Source organism: Talpa occidentalis, unplaced genomic scaffold (assembly GCF_014898055.3).
Source record: "Talpa occidentalis isolate TD23 unplaced genomic scaffold, MPIMG_talOcc4v2.1 talOcc4.4, whole genome shotgun sequence".
Taxonomy (NCBI): domain Eukaryota; kingdom Metazoa; phylum Chordata; class Mammalia; order Eulipotyphla; family Talpidae; genus Talpa; species Talpa occidentalis.
This window is the reverse complement of record NW_023604295.1, coordinates 97,318,833-97,331,470: the sequence shown is the minus strand read 5'-3', so window position 1 is coordinate 97,331,470 and position 12,638 is coordinate 97,318,833. Positions and strand designations below refer to the sequence as shown.

General features: G+C 41.7%; 1 protein-coding gene across 3 annotated transcripts in view; it reads left to right on the top strand.

The window, feature by feature from the left end:
• Nucleotides 1–12,638, top strand: part of CLSTN2 (calsyntenin 2) — a 635,260-nt gene that overhangs the window by 233,865 nt on the left and 388,757 nt on the right. The gene's annotated exons all lie outside the window — the stretch shown is intronic.

The window sequence follows — 12,638 nt, the reverse complement described above, 5'->3', positions numbered from 1 at the left end:
CCTTCTCTAACCTTCTGCAAGGTCCAGATCCCAGGAGAGGTGCATGAAAAATATGGCTCATGTTTCCAAAGATTTTGGCGAAGGGAAGTGGATGGGTGATGGCAGAGGGAGGAAGGATTGAACAAAGAATTTCCGAAGATGCCTGCATCATGAGTAATATTGTTAACATTTTATAACTGTCAGAAGGAAGACAGGAAATTTAATGAAGCTTTTCAAGATATCTAGAAGATTGCTTTATGATAGATGGGTGCCAGGCTGAGGTTTTCACCAAGATGAAGTCTGTTTTTTCTGACAGTTTGTCTGCTGCATTATGAGCTATTTGGGAAGGGAAAAATGGGCTTCACATTTCTTAGTGGTAAATCCTATGAAGCCCCCCCCCCTTTTTCATTACAGAACATTAAAAAGTAAGGAGTGATGAAGGAAGTTAAATGGGGATACTCAGCTTTATGAAATATAAACCCATAAGCATTCTTGCAGAGCGTGGAGGAGACACTCTTGACTCTCAGAAGAAGGCTTTATCTTTATTTTATGTCAAATGATGACCACCAAGGGTACCCAGCTGTGACTAATGTGGTGTTTAGAGTTGGGACATTTCTATTTGTCTTCCTGCCATTCTTTCTGGTCTCAGCACAACCAACTTGGAAAGATAAATCCCATTTTCTCTTTTCCACAAAAGATGAGGTGTTTTCCCTAAACCTTCTTTACCAGCATGGGAACTTCCCAACTCCTCTTCTTGGACATATCTAAATGGGACTGGAATTGATCAGTAATTCTTAACAACCCCCCTGGAAATGAGATTTTAAAACAAACAACTCACAAAAATGTTTGGATGCTAGAAATATGAGGTTTGGCATGCACTGAGTGCTATAAAAATTCAAAGCATCAGTTAGAAATGGAGACATTTAGCATAAAAACACAGGATTCTGGTTTGTCTTGAGGAACTGGGTTGAAATACAGAACTGAGACCTGGCTGCCCTCTTTAGATGGAGCACTTTCATGGCTTCCCTCAGCCTTCTGTGAGGGCCTGTGAGCAGCCGACCTTCCCCAGCGGGTCCCCTCACTCTGCTTCTCATTCCAGCAGGTCATCCCTCTGTAAACCTTAACAGAGGAAGCCAATGATTTTATTAAAAGGGATGTAAACAAATGTCATTAAGCCTTTTTAGTGAAGTGAGTCTAGCATGTTAGAAGATAAGGGATGTGTTCACTCTGTCTGCCCCTACCACAGCTCTATTATCAGTCAGTAGTGAACAAGGAAACTGAAATTGTTGAGTAAGCTGTTCTGTGATAAAGTTATAAGCTTTCTAAAGTACACACCGAAACTGACGAAAAAATACATTTCAAGCAAATCTGACATTTGTAGGTTTGGATTTACAAAAAAAAATATTTTGCCTCTTTGGTTGTAGAGCTGAAAGACAATTAGTAATTTCCCCTAAAGATACACCAAGGATTTCCTTAAATGATAAATTAATCAAATGTCTTTAAACTTGAATTTGTATTCTGAGCATTAGATGTGCCCACAGGGTTTCAGGCACATCTTGAAAGTAGGATTGCTTTTAAGTCAAGTCCTGAGTACAATTTCCTGAAGACAATTTCCATACTCCTCCTGATATTTGCAGCTACATAAAAAAAAAATCTAGCTTAATGCATCAAAATATAATCTTCAAGCTCTTAAGAGTAAAAAATAAAGATGCTTTTTAAAGTGGTCAAAGCTATTTTTCTCATTGTTATTTACGATCGGCTCTAAGAGAGGACATAGGCACTTGCCATCCATCCATGCTGCAGGCATTTAGTTTAAAACATTTATCTTAAAAAGAAAATACTGAAGATTTATTTCAGATCCCTATCATTCTCATAAAATTGAAAAATTCATATCTGCCAGCTCCATCACTTCTTGCACTCAACTGAAGCTTTTAGTCCCCTCTTATCAACTGTTCTTGTATTGTGTGTCAGTTTCTCCACCCGTTCCCCAGTGGACTTTATTTCCAGTGTAGTCTATGAGGTGAGTTATATGCTTATTGGGAGACAATCCTGTCTAATCACTTATCATTTTTGCTCTGTCTTGTTTCTCTTAAGATTCCCTCCCTTTGAACATTTTTAAGAAAATTTGTGACATAAAAAATCATTCATTTAAATAAAATTATGATTATATTTTATATATAAATGCAAAATCCAGGGATATAAATAGCTTTTAGTGTATGTCTCTGGCTGTAACAATATATTTTTTATTGTAAAAATGTGGAAATATGATAACTTGCAAAAGAAATGTGAAATATATGTGTTCTCATCACCAGAGAGAGCTTCTGTTAGCATTTTTTTTATTTTTTTAATTTTATATATTTTTTACATCATTTTTCATTTTTGCACAATGTATGCATTTTCATCTTGGATATAGTCCCCATACAATTCCCACCACCCTTGTTTTGATCCTTCTCACTTCTCTGCCCACCCACCCCCTCCGTAGTGTGTCTCTGGTTTATAGTTGCTTGTTGATTTTGATTTTTACTTTATTATAATTAGTCCTTTTCCTGTTCCCTTATTTAGGTTTTCTAAATTCCTGCTATGAGTGAGACCATCTGGTATTTTTCTTTTTCTTTAATGTTTTTCCTACTAGTCATTTTCTTCTTTTTTCAAAATTTGTGATCTTACCTCATATTCAATATTATAACATTTTTTCACTAAACTAATGAAAACACATCATTTTACTAAATATTCTTCTGTAACTGATTAAATGGCTACATGACTTCCTACTCAATGTTCATCAGACTCTTATTTTTTTAGCTTTATTGAGATGTAATGGGGATTTTTTATGTCATCTTGTAGATCTATGACATCTTGTAAGTCTACAATATTTTATAACTATTTGGTGAGTTTAAATATTGGAAACAATTACCATGATAGCTTTAGCTGACACCTCCATTACATCACACAATTGCCTTTTATTTTTGTGACGAAAGCATTTAAGACTCACTGACTTAGCAATTTTCAAGTATATAATATAGACTTATTAACTGCATCAACCATATAGTATATTAGGCCTCAAATCTCATTCCTCTTATAACTAGAAGTTTGTATGTACCTATTAACCAACATCTCCCCAATTTCCTTGCCCTGCAGCCCTTGTATGAGTTCAACTTTCTTAGGTCTATCTGTAAATGAGATCACACAGTCATTGTCTTCGTCTGACTTATTTCTCTTAGGATAATGCTCTTAAATTCTATCCACATTGTCACAAAGGGCAGGATTTCCTTCTTATTATGGCTGAATAGTATTCCTTCGTGTGTGTGTTTGTGTGTGTGTGTACATGTGTGTGTGTGTGATATGAACATGAGGGTGAAGATGCCCCTTAGAGATCTTTCCAGATCTCAAATACCCCAAAGTGGAATTGCTAGATCATATGATAGTTCTATTTTTAATTTTTTGATAAATCTCTATACTGTTTTCCACAGTGGCTGCACCAATTTATATTCATTTTGCTCAACATTCTCCCAACAAATATTATCTTGCTTTTTTTTTTTTTTTTTTTTATGCTAGCCATTCTCAGATGTGAGGCGATGGACAGTTTGTCTACTTCAATGCTTTTTGTTGTTGTTATATGTCTGTATTTCTGACCTTGGCATTTTGGTGTATTTTCAGTATTAGAATGAATTGGTCAAATATATTGTTTCCTGAAACATGTTAAATTGCTTTCCATAAAAGTTGTATTTGAAGTCACATTTAAACCCTACAAGTCTCTCATTCCCTGGTCCCGCATATGGCTCATTCTATTGGTGTGATTTAGAGATAAGCTCTTGGAATCATCAATTAATGTAGCATCACTACCTTCATCTCTAAAATAACACAAGTTTTCCAGGGTTATTGTTTTAATTAAATTTAAAGAATGTGATGCATGTTGTAATGATTCATGTTATAGTAGAAGTTTAACTAGTTTCCTTTTCCAGATCCTTCTCTCTGCCCATTTTATAGATGAGATAACTAATTCGGAGAGAGGCCAAGTAATTTGCCCCATATCCTAGAGCGAGCTAGTCATGGATTGACACTGGCATGATGCTGGAGTCCAGGACTGCTTCTCTGTAATACAGCCTTTCAGGCCCTGCCCCCACTGATAAATAGAGGTGCCGACTTTCAGTCAATGAAACCTCCCTCAGAGCTCAAGTCAGTCCATTAGACCTGACTCATTTCCCCACCCCTGTGCCTGAGCCTGATGGGCATGACCTTCTTGGAGAATCAGACACAGAAAAATCATTGAGTAATAATGAAAATTCTGTCCACTGTGTGGCAAAAAATAATAATGAAAGCAAGCTGGGCATACCGTGAACTTATTAATTTATACATGAGTCCCGCTGAGGCCTGTTAGGAAACTGTAGAGACTTAAATTTGAAGAGAATTAGATTGCCTTTCAGAGATAATAGAACCGCTCATTTGTCTACACTACGCAAGTCTGGACTTGTCTTTTGTAAAGACAGGACTGCTGAGAATGATCAGTCCTAATTGGCTGGCTTCTCAGGCTGGGCAACTCTCTGAAGGCTGCACAGAAAATTGTCAGGGACAAGATTTGGCCTGGTTTGATTAGTTGATGGCAGCACAGAATGCTCCCTGTTCTGTGATTGACTCTGTTTGTCCTTGTTCTGTCCAATGCAGACTCACCTATCTGCCTCCTTGTCTTTGGATCTGCTCAGGGTCCTGGTTTAGGCTTCAGGTCTCATAGGTGCCTGATAGAGAAACTTCACAACAGCTGGTATAGCCACGGTGTCTTACGGGGAGAAGGGGATATAGAAGTTGCAAACAGTCATAGGCTTTGACCATACACACACTTAGTATCCGTCATTTTCTAGCTGTGTGGGCTCAGAAAAGTTACTGAGCTCCTTTGAGGGATATATGATTAAAATGGGGATAATCATAGTATCTACTCCTGGTTCATATGTGGATTAAATAAGATACTAATGAAAATGCCTAGAGCAATCTCTGGCAGCTAGTAGATGTCCAATAAATCATAGTTCTGATAATCCTAGCAATGATTATAATGAGAATAATCAGAGTAATTATAATTCTTATTATCAACAATAAGTCACAAGTGTTTTTATTCATTTTAGGCTGATTACAATGGTGTAATTGTAATCCATAATGATAATGTTAAGGATAAGAATAAAAGTAAGCTTAGAATTTGCTCTAAAGTCTTGATGCAATTGCTACTCAGGCCATGAAGTTACGCTGCCGAGATTGTTGTGGGGGCAATTAGTCAAATCAGGGGAATGCAGTTTGTGAATTGTGCAAATCTGCTAGTTGGGAATACATTTCTTTACATTCTACCTATAATTTATCCCTGTGGATAAATCTGTTACTTGCAAGATATACTTTTAGATTAATGAAATCCACATGCCCTTTTATTATAAACACACATACAAAAGTGTGTACGGCTGTTGCACATACACAAATACGTGAAAACTTTATGCTCTCTGGAATAGGTAGGTAAGCTGATATGGTTTTATTTTGCAAATAAGGACATAGATTTAGAAAAATTAAATAATTATTCAAGGTTACCTCACTGAAAATGAATCAGTCTGTCACTCAATTCCAGACCCCCAGATTTTAGTCCTGTCTTCTTCCTCCTCTGTCAATTGTCTGGTGTGAGACATAATTCTCGTGGTATGTGCTACCCAGTATAGCATTATAGAATGCTGAGTCCCTTTGCAATCTTGCCAATTATGTCCAGGAGGAAGGCACAGGTTGAGAGGTTCAAGATGCCTTCCACACATCTCAAACGCTTGCTAATTTCTCTCTTTGACAAAGCAGGAGCAAGTTCTGTTGTGAACCTACTGTAGGCAACAAGTATTGAACTAAAATTTTTATAACATCGTATTGTATTTTCTTTAGGTTATTTTCTCTTTGAGGCAAGCACTGCTAGCTGTTCATTTTTCCCTGTTTTCTTTTTAAGTAAGCTTACTTGTGCTCTTTAGAAAACCTTAATAGAAAGGAAAATGTAAGTAAATAAATTTATGGTAGTGGAAAAAATTCATAAAAGATATCCCACATGGGCTATATGGAATAACCACATCTGGGCCTTACTCCTTCATTCAACAACCTCAGGACCACCTGCACCTGGCCCTGCCAACTTCTCCCTGCCCAGCCCCTGGCTCTCTGAGCTCTGATCCTGGCAGCAGGAAAGCCCTCTGTATCAGTCTATGTCAGTAGTCGTTCCTTTGCATTCCAGGTTGGTTTGTAGAGGTCATTTCCTAGGCTCAGAATCAGGTGCCTGAAGGTACTCCCTGCTTTCTGAACATTCACTCCTTAGCTGTCTCTGCAGAGATTAGGATTTAGACCTCTGCCGAATCCACAAACTGGGCTATTGCACCTGATCTTACAGAGTTGGAATTAAGAATAACCAGGAAGCAGAAAGAACTGGAGTAGTGTTTATTCATTCAAGAACATGTGAAAATTAATAAGAATAAAGGACAAAGGAAAATTTACCCAAATGCCTAAGACCCTCTAGGCATTTAACTATTCATACACTAATACAGATTTCTTACTCATTAGGACCATCATATATATGATTTTGAGTCTCTGTGATTTCACCTTTCATAGTTATTTTTCAAGTTGACTATAACTTATTAAAAAATATGACTTGCATGTAGGCATAATTATGCATCATGTTGCAATATCAATGTATTTAACTAATCCAATATTTTTTGTGTATTTTGGTTGTTGATAACATCTTTCCATTTTTAGAAAGTAAGATTGTCATGAGAAACTTTGAAATACCTTTCTCAGACAAGCATAGAAGTCAGGATTTTATTTTTATGTTTAGTTCATAGATAATGAGAAAAAAGAGCTGTGTTCTTTTTTGGTAACAGATTGAGATTATGTTATCAAATGTGTTTGTGCTATGATCTCTGATAGCCCAATTTTTGAGCAGATGGTGGGGTTCAGATGAGGTGGGGCAGTATGTAAGGGCCCCCCTCCACACCTGCCAGCTGCCACAGCTGCTGGTTCCCCCCACAAGGAATTCTCCCCTCATTGTAGGAACTGCCATCTGAGGGCTTCCAGTTATAGTTGTTATTTGAAAACTCACTGCAGAAACAAGGATGTCTCTTTAATCTGAAAACAACTGGAGGGGCAAGGGCACAGCAACCAGTAAATCAGCCAGAAGGCCTGGTCAAGCTGACACTGCTTTCTGGGGAGGGAGCAAGTGAGAGAGTCCATTTCTAGGCTCCCGGGAACAGTAAGGCATTTTGGGCCCCACCCATGGACCTAATTCTGTCGGCGCTGGTGGAGTCTGCTAGGGGACTGGGGGAAAGAAGAAAGACCTTAGAATGAAAGTACTTTCTTGATCTGTACCTCTCTGTCTTCTAACTTGGCAATTTCTATGTTGACAGTGGTTGATGTGGGCTTGGGGAATATTTGGGGCCCTTCCTTGGCTATCCCTCTAGGGGCCCTGAATTCACTCAAGTTTTTACCTTTTGTACTTTTCACCCCTCCCTCCTTTCTGCTGATGGTCAGAGAGCCCAGGAGTCAGGACTCAGCTCCAGTGAGTGGGGCATGGGCCAGGGCCAGGAAGCAGAGGACATTCCCATAGTCCCTAGCACCTGGGGCACAAAACACTTGACCTGCTAAGGAGGGAACAAACATTTCTCCTGCCACGGAGTTGGACAGGGCTTTCTGTCTAGGATGGAGCCGCTCTGCTGCAGTCAGATTAAGAAGTTTCTAGGTCTCCTGCTGCACATGATCTTTGCGCTGAATTTTTTCTGTCAGCTCTAACTGGCTGTCAGTGTCCCTGAAACTCTGTGTACCCCTGCCATTTGGCCTTTTGTTGGTAGTGTTTTGACTTCTCTCAAGCTGCAGGTCATTTGTACTTTTGCTACTTGACAGTTCAGCATTGGCCAGGCTGAGAGGGCTCACCTCTGAAAAGTTTGGCTGTTTGCTTCTCCTCCACCATGTCCTGTGCTTGATCCTGGTATCCAGGCCTCCCATGGAGCCTGAGCACATGTGATAGTTTGGCAGCAGATGGAGCCCCTAGGAATGGTCACCAGAAACTGCTATGCCGAGGGTCAGAGACAGGGGCTGTGGGGGTGGCCCCAAGTGATGGCTGGAGGAGAGACTGAAAGCTGCCATACAGAGAAGGGAGAACAGGAATAAGAGGTGAACAGTCAAGGAGAAAAGAAGGAGAAGAAAAAGTGAGGGCCCTAAATCAATACCCACAGCAGGGGCTGCACTCTGATCTGACTGATGCTGGGAGGCTGATCATCAGTGTCCCTGACCTTCTCACCATTTGAAGGCTCCGTTGAGGTCCAGCTTCAGGGGAAGCCAATATTTAAGAGATATCCTGTAGATTCTCATGATTTCTGCTCCATCAATAAGGCTGAAGAGTGAAGAATATTCAGGAAGACAAACTGGGACTTAGTGTCTCCTAGACATGGCCTTTTAGTGTTATCCCAAGAAGGTCCTGGTAAACCAGGAGAGGTGGTCACCCAAACAGGAGGGATGTGGAATCCCAGGTTAGAAAGCTTTAGAACTGACACTAGGAGAAAGCTTGAGTGAGCCCTTGATGTAGGAATTTCAAGTCTTCTGGGATTCCAAGTTAATGACGGTATTATATTAGAACAAGCTGAAAAATGAAAAATGAAATCAAGAATAATAGCAAGACTGGTGCACAGACCTCTCCTGCCGCCTGCTGCTCCCCTCAGCAGTGTGGTTTGGTCCTTCTGCCTGCTCTGCTCCCCGCTCTGGCTCTGGTGAATTCTCTCACCCTCCCGCGCTTCTGACTATACCCAGTGCTTGTATAAATGAATAAATAAATAAATGAGCAAATAAATAAATAAATCTTTAAAAAAAAAAGAATAATAGCAAGACTGCTGCCAACCCATATGGTAGCTGCAAATGAGAAACAGGTGTCCTTTCTTACAGATGGACCCTGTCCCCACACCAGCACATGACTTGTCAAGTAGAGACAGTAGTGGCTTTCAGTCCCTACTTGTCATCTCAGCCATACATCCTTGAACAGAGAACAACTTACATATAACAGCACTGAAATTCAGCTAACATATTTTTGAGTACTTACTATGTATTAGGCACTAGCAGGCACACCTCAGGGATATTGTGGGTTCAGTTCCAGACCACTGCAATCAAGCTAATGTCACCATAAAGTGAGTCACACCGAATTTTTGGTTGCCCTGTGCATATAAAAGTTTTGTTTACACAATGCAATAGCCTGTTAAGTATGATACAATATTATGTCTTCAAAAACCAACGTAACAAGGGCTATTAATTGGCCTCATTTCCATATTTTTGTGTCTCAGGGATTAGGGCAGAGAGGCTGAGAGGTGGGGAATGGCCAATTAGTGGAGCAGTCAGAGCACATGCAATGTTTATCAATTAAACCTTCAATTGGAAAAAAAAATCCCACAATATTTGCAAAGCATGATAATACAAGAACAAGGTATGCTTGTACTAGGCATTTTACACATGTCGCCATTTAATTTTTACAGCATGTCTTTGAAATTGGTATTGTCATGATCCCTATTTTATAGGAAAGACTGAGGCAATCCCAGACTATGTAATTTGCTCAGAACACTGTCGTAATGAAGTTATAATTCCAACCAGATGTTTCAGTTAAGTATCGTACAACAGTCACCTGAAAACTTAGTAGCATTAAACAGCAGCTATGCATTTGCTTTCATGTGTTAACCTGTTGACTGGGCAGCTCTGCTAATCTGAGCCAGGCTCAGCCGATCTCCCCTGGGCTTGTTCAACCATCCCAGGCTGGGTAGGTTTGCCATCGGTTATAGCAATTTGAAGGAGAATTTTGTAACCCTTGGCATCATTTTTCACATCTTTTAAGGGTAAGCAGGGGAAACAAGCCAGCAGGAGACACCAACTTGAGCCTCCTGCAGATCTCGATGCGCTCTTTTCTCTGGATTTTCTCGGCATTAACTCGTGGTCTCTCCCTCTTGTAGCTGTTCTACTGTAGCCATCTCTAAGTAACACCGCCCTTATATCCCTGACTTTTAGGCTTAGGTGAGAACACTTACACATGCCCGCACCCATGCTCCAGGTGTCCATAATCGGGCACAAGTGCACCATACCCATGCACGTTCTTTGTTAACAAGATCAAGGCTGCAGGTGATAACCACAGAGGCCAATGACATAAAAGCCTAAACAACTTCATTTACCTTATACCACTGCACTGTTCTTCTGCTTCCTGTTAACCACCATTCTCTTCCGTCATCACGAGGCTCCACTCCATCCTGCTTCTGGTGGCCTCAGGAGTGGCACAGGAGTGGCATGGTGCTTCAGAGGTCAGGGTCCTGCCCTCATTCTCTGGGGTCTGTCTTAACTTCATTCAGCCCTACATCAATGTCCCTGACTCTGTCCAGCCTCAGTGAAAGACAATGGGCCAAGCCCAGTTCGAAAGCTGGGGTTCCTTATATAATAAGCCAGGAAGAACCTCAAACCCAAACAAAACAAAATTCTTTCTGTTGCAGAAACATTCAGAGATACAGGCACCCATTCATTTCCAAGCTTGAAGATGACTGTAGGGTAAATAAATGGTTATTGGGCTTTTCTGCCCTCCCACCATTAGGATTGGAAATGGATCCCTGTGGGCCTGATTGCATGCCCTATGGCGGGCACCTGGAGTGGGGTGTGGGCATACGTAGGTTGGTACACCTGGGATAAGACTGGGCTTATAAGGGCAGCATCATGGGGATACCCCAGAATGGAATGACCAGAAGAAGCAGAACCAGCAAAGAAGCAGAGGCCATGAGAGAACACTGCAGAGGCCAGAAAGAGTGAAGATACACAGGGGGCTAGGAGGCCTGCCAGCCTCCTGTTCCTCTGGCCCCCCAGCCTTCTGGCCCCCCAGCACCCTTGCCTGCTGTGTACCAGGTAAATCCCAATAAAAACCTGCAAAACCACTGAGGACTTCTGACTCCTCCTTTACCCGGTCTGCATGGGATTAGAAAATGTAGGGCAAGGAAAAATATCAGGCTTTTCTGCCCTCCCGCCATCAGGATAGATGAGGGAACCCTGTGATCCTGAATGCATGCCTGATGGCGGGCACCTGGAGTGGGTACACCTGGGCTAAGACTGTGCTTTTAAGGGTGGCAGCATGGGGACGCCAGCAGAAGCCAAAGCCGAAGCCGAAAGAGAAGCCGAGAAGCAGCAGAACGAATGCCAGAGAGCCCAGATAGAGTGAAGACTTGCTGGGGGCTGGGAGGCCTGCCAGCCTCCCAGCCCCCCAGCCAGCACCCCTGCCTGCCATATGCCTGGTGAACCCCAATAAAAGACCTGCAAAAACCACTGAGGGCTCCAGGACTCCTCCTTTACCTGGTCTGCTGGATCAGAAAACCTGCACTATGTCATTCCTGCCCCTACAAAAACCTGCACTGTGCCCGTTCCTGCCCCTACACCCAGACATCAGGGCTCCAAATCCATTGACAAATATGATACAAACATATGTCTCATGCTTCCCAACTCACCGCCCCTGGTGCACACATTGCAGGCCACATGACTAGCTCCCTGCCTGACTGCGATGAGACTGTGGTGGCACCTGATTCAAGGTGACCAATGAGAGTCTAATTACAGCTTGTGACTCCCTGCTGAATGGAAAATATCCCATAGTTCATTGCCTTCCTGTTTGAAAGCCCAGGGGCCTAGTTGGTGGGGACGAATTGCAGATGAAGTTCTGTGACATGTGCAAATTATAGTTAAGAGTGTTTGGTCAGCAGGTGAGGGGAGGCAACTGGTTCCAGACAGCAGCAGATGTGCCTGTGGGGAATAGAGTCCTGGGGATCCCTGACTGGAACCACAGCCTTGTTGAGGGGTCTCGGCATCCAGGTGGTCTTGGGTTCCCACGAAATGATCCTCACTCCTGCGCTTGTGTCCCCTCTGTCTCTCGTGAGACAACTGGGTATGTCCTTGTCCCTGGAAACCAGAGACCAGGTGAGAATTACAAGTTCATATGGTTTTCTGTGTTGAGAGCATTGTTTGAGTTATGGGAGCAAACAGCATTCCAGGGAGTTCAGAGAGGGGGGCAGTGTGAAAAAGAAATTTGCAAACATTGAGAAAATTTTAACAAACTGTAACCGGTGATCATCACAGTGAAGTCAATGATGATTGAAGATCAGTTCCAATTGTCAGTAATTGGACCGTTTAATAGCCAAGCTCAGACAAGTTAATACTGAATCAAATCCCTTCTCCAGAAGCCATTCCTGAGGCTTACTGCAGTGGGCAGATTGAATCGGCCTGGAATTGGAGCCCATCACAAATATTAATTATGAACATGAATTTGTAAGGTCAATGGTTTCCCTTTAATAGGATTTTGGGGCCTATGAATGCAAGTCCTAAATGTCTTAGATATGTTTGAGATTCCAAATCAGAGGACAGAAGCATAAGCAGGCATTTATAGTTCATCCTGTTTGGCACAGTGTCGGCGTGAGATCACTGAATACCTTGGCGTGAATTCAGCGCCGGATTTTATTATCTTGTAGCTGCCTGTAATCACAGATGAGGCATCAAAGGCCAGCTGTCCCCCATGAACCCTGACAGTCTATATAAACTAATTACTTTTTTATGATCCATCCTTTTAGAGGTTTGGTGAGAGGGCCTATTAAGCCAAGTTCAATATGATCTACAAACTTTAAAAA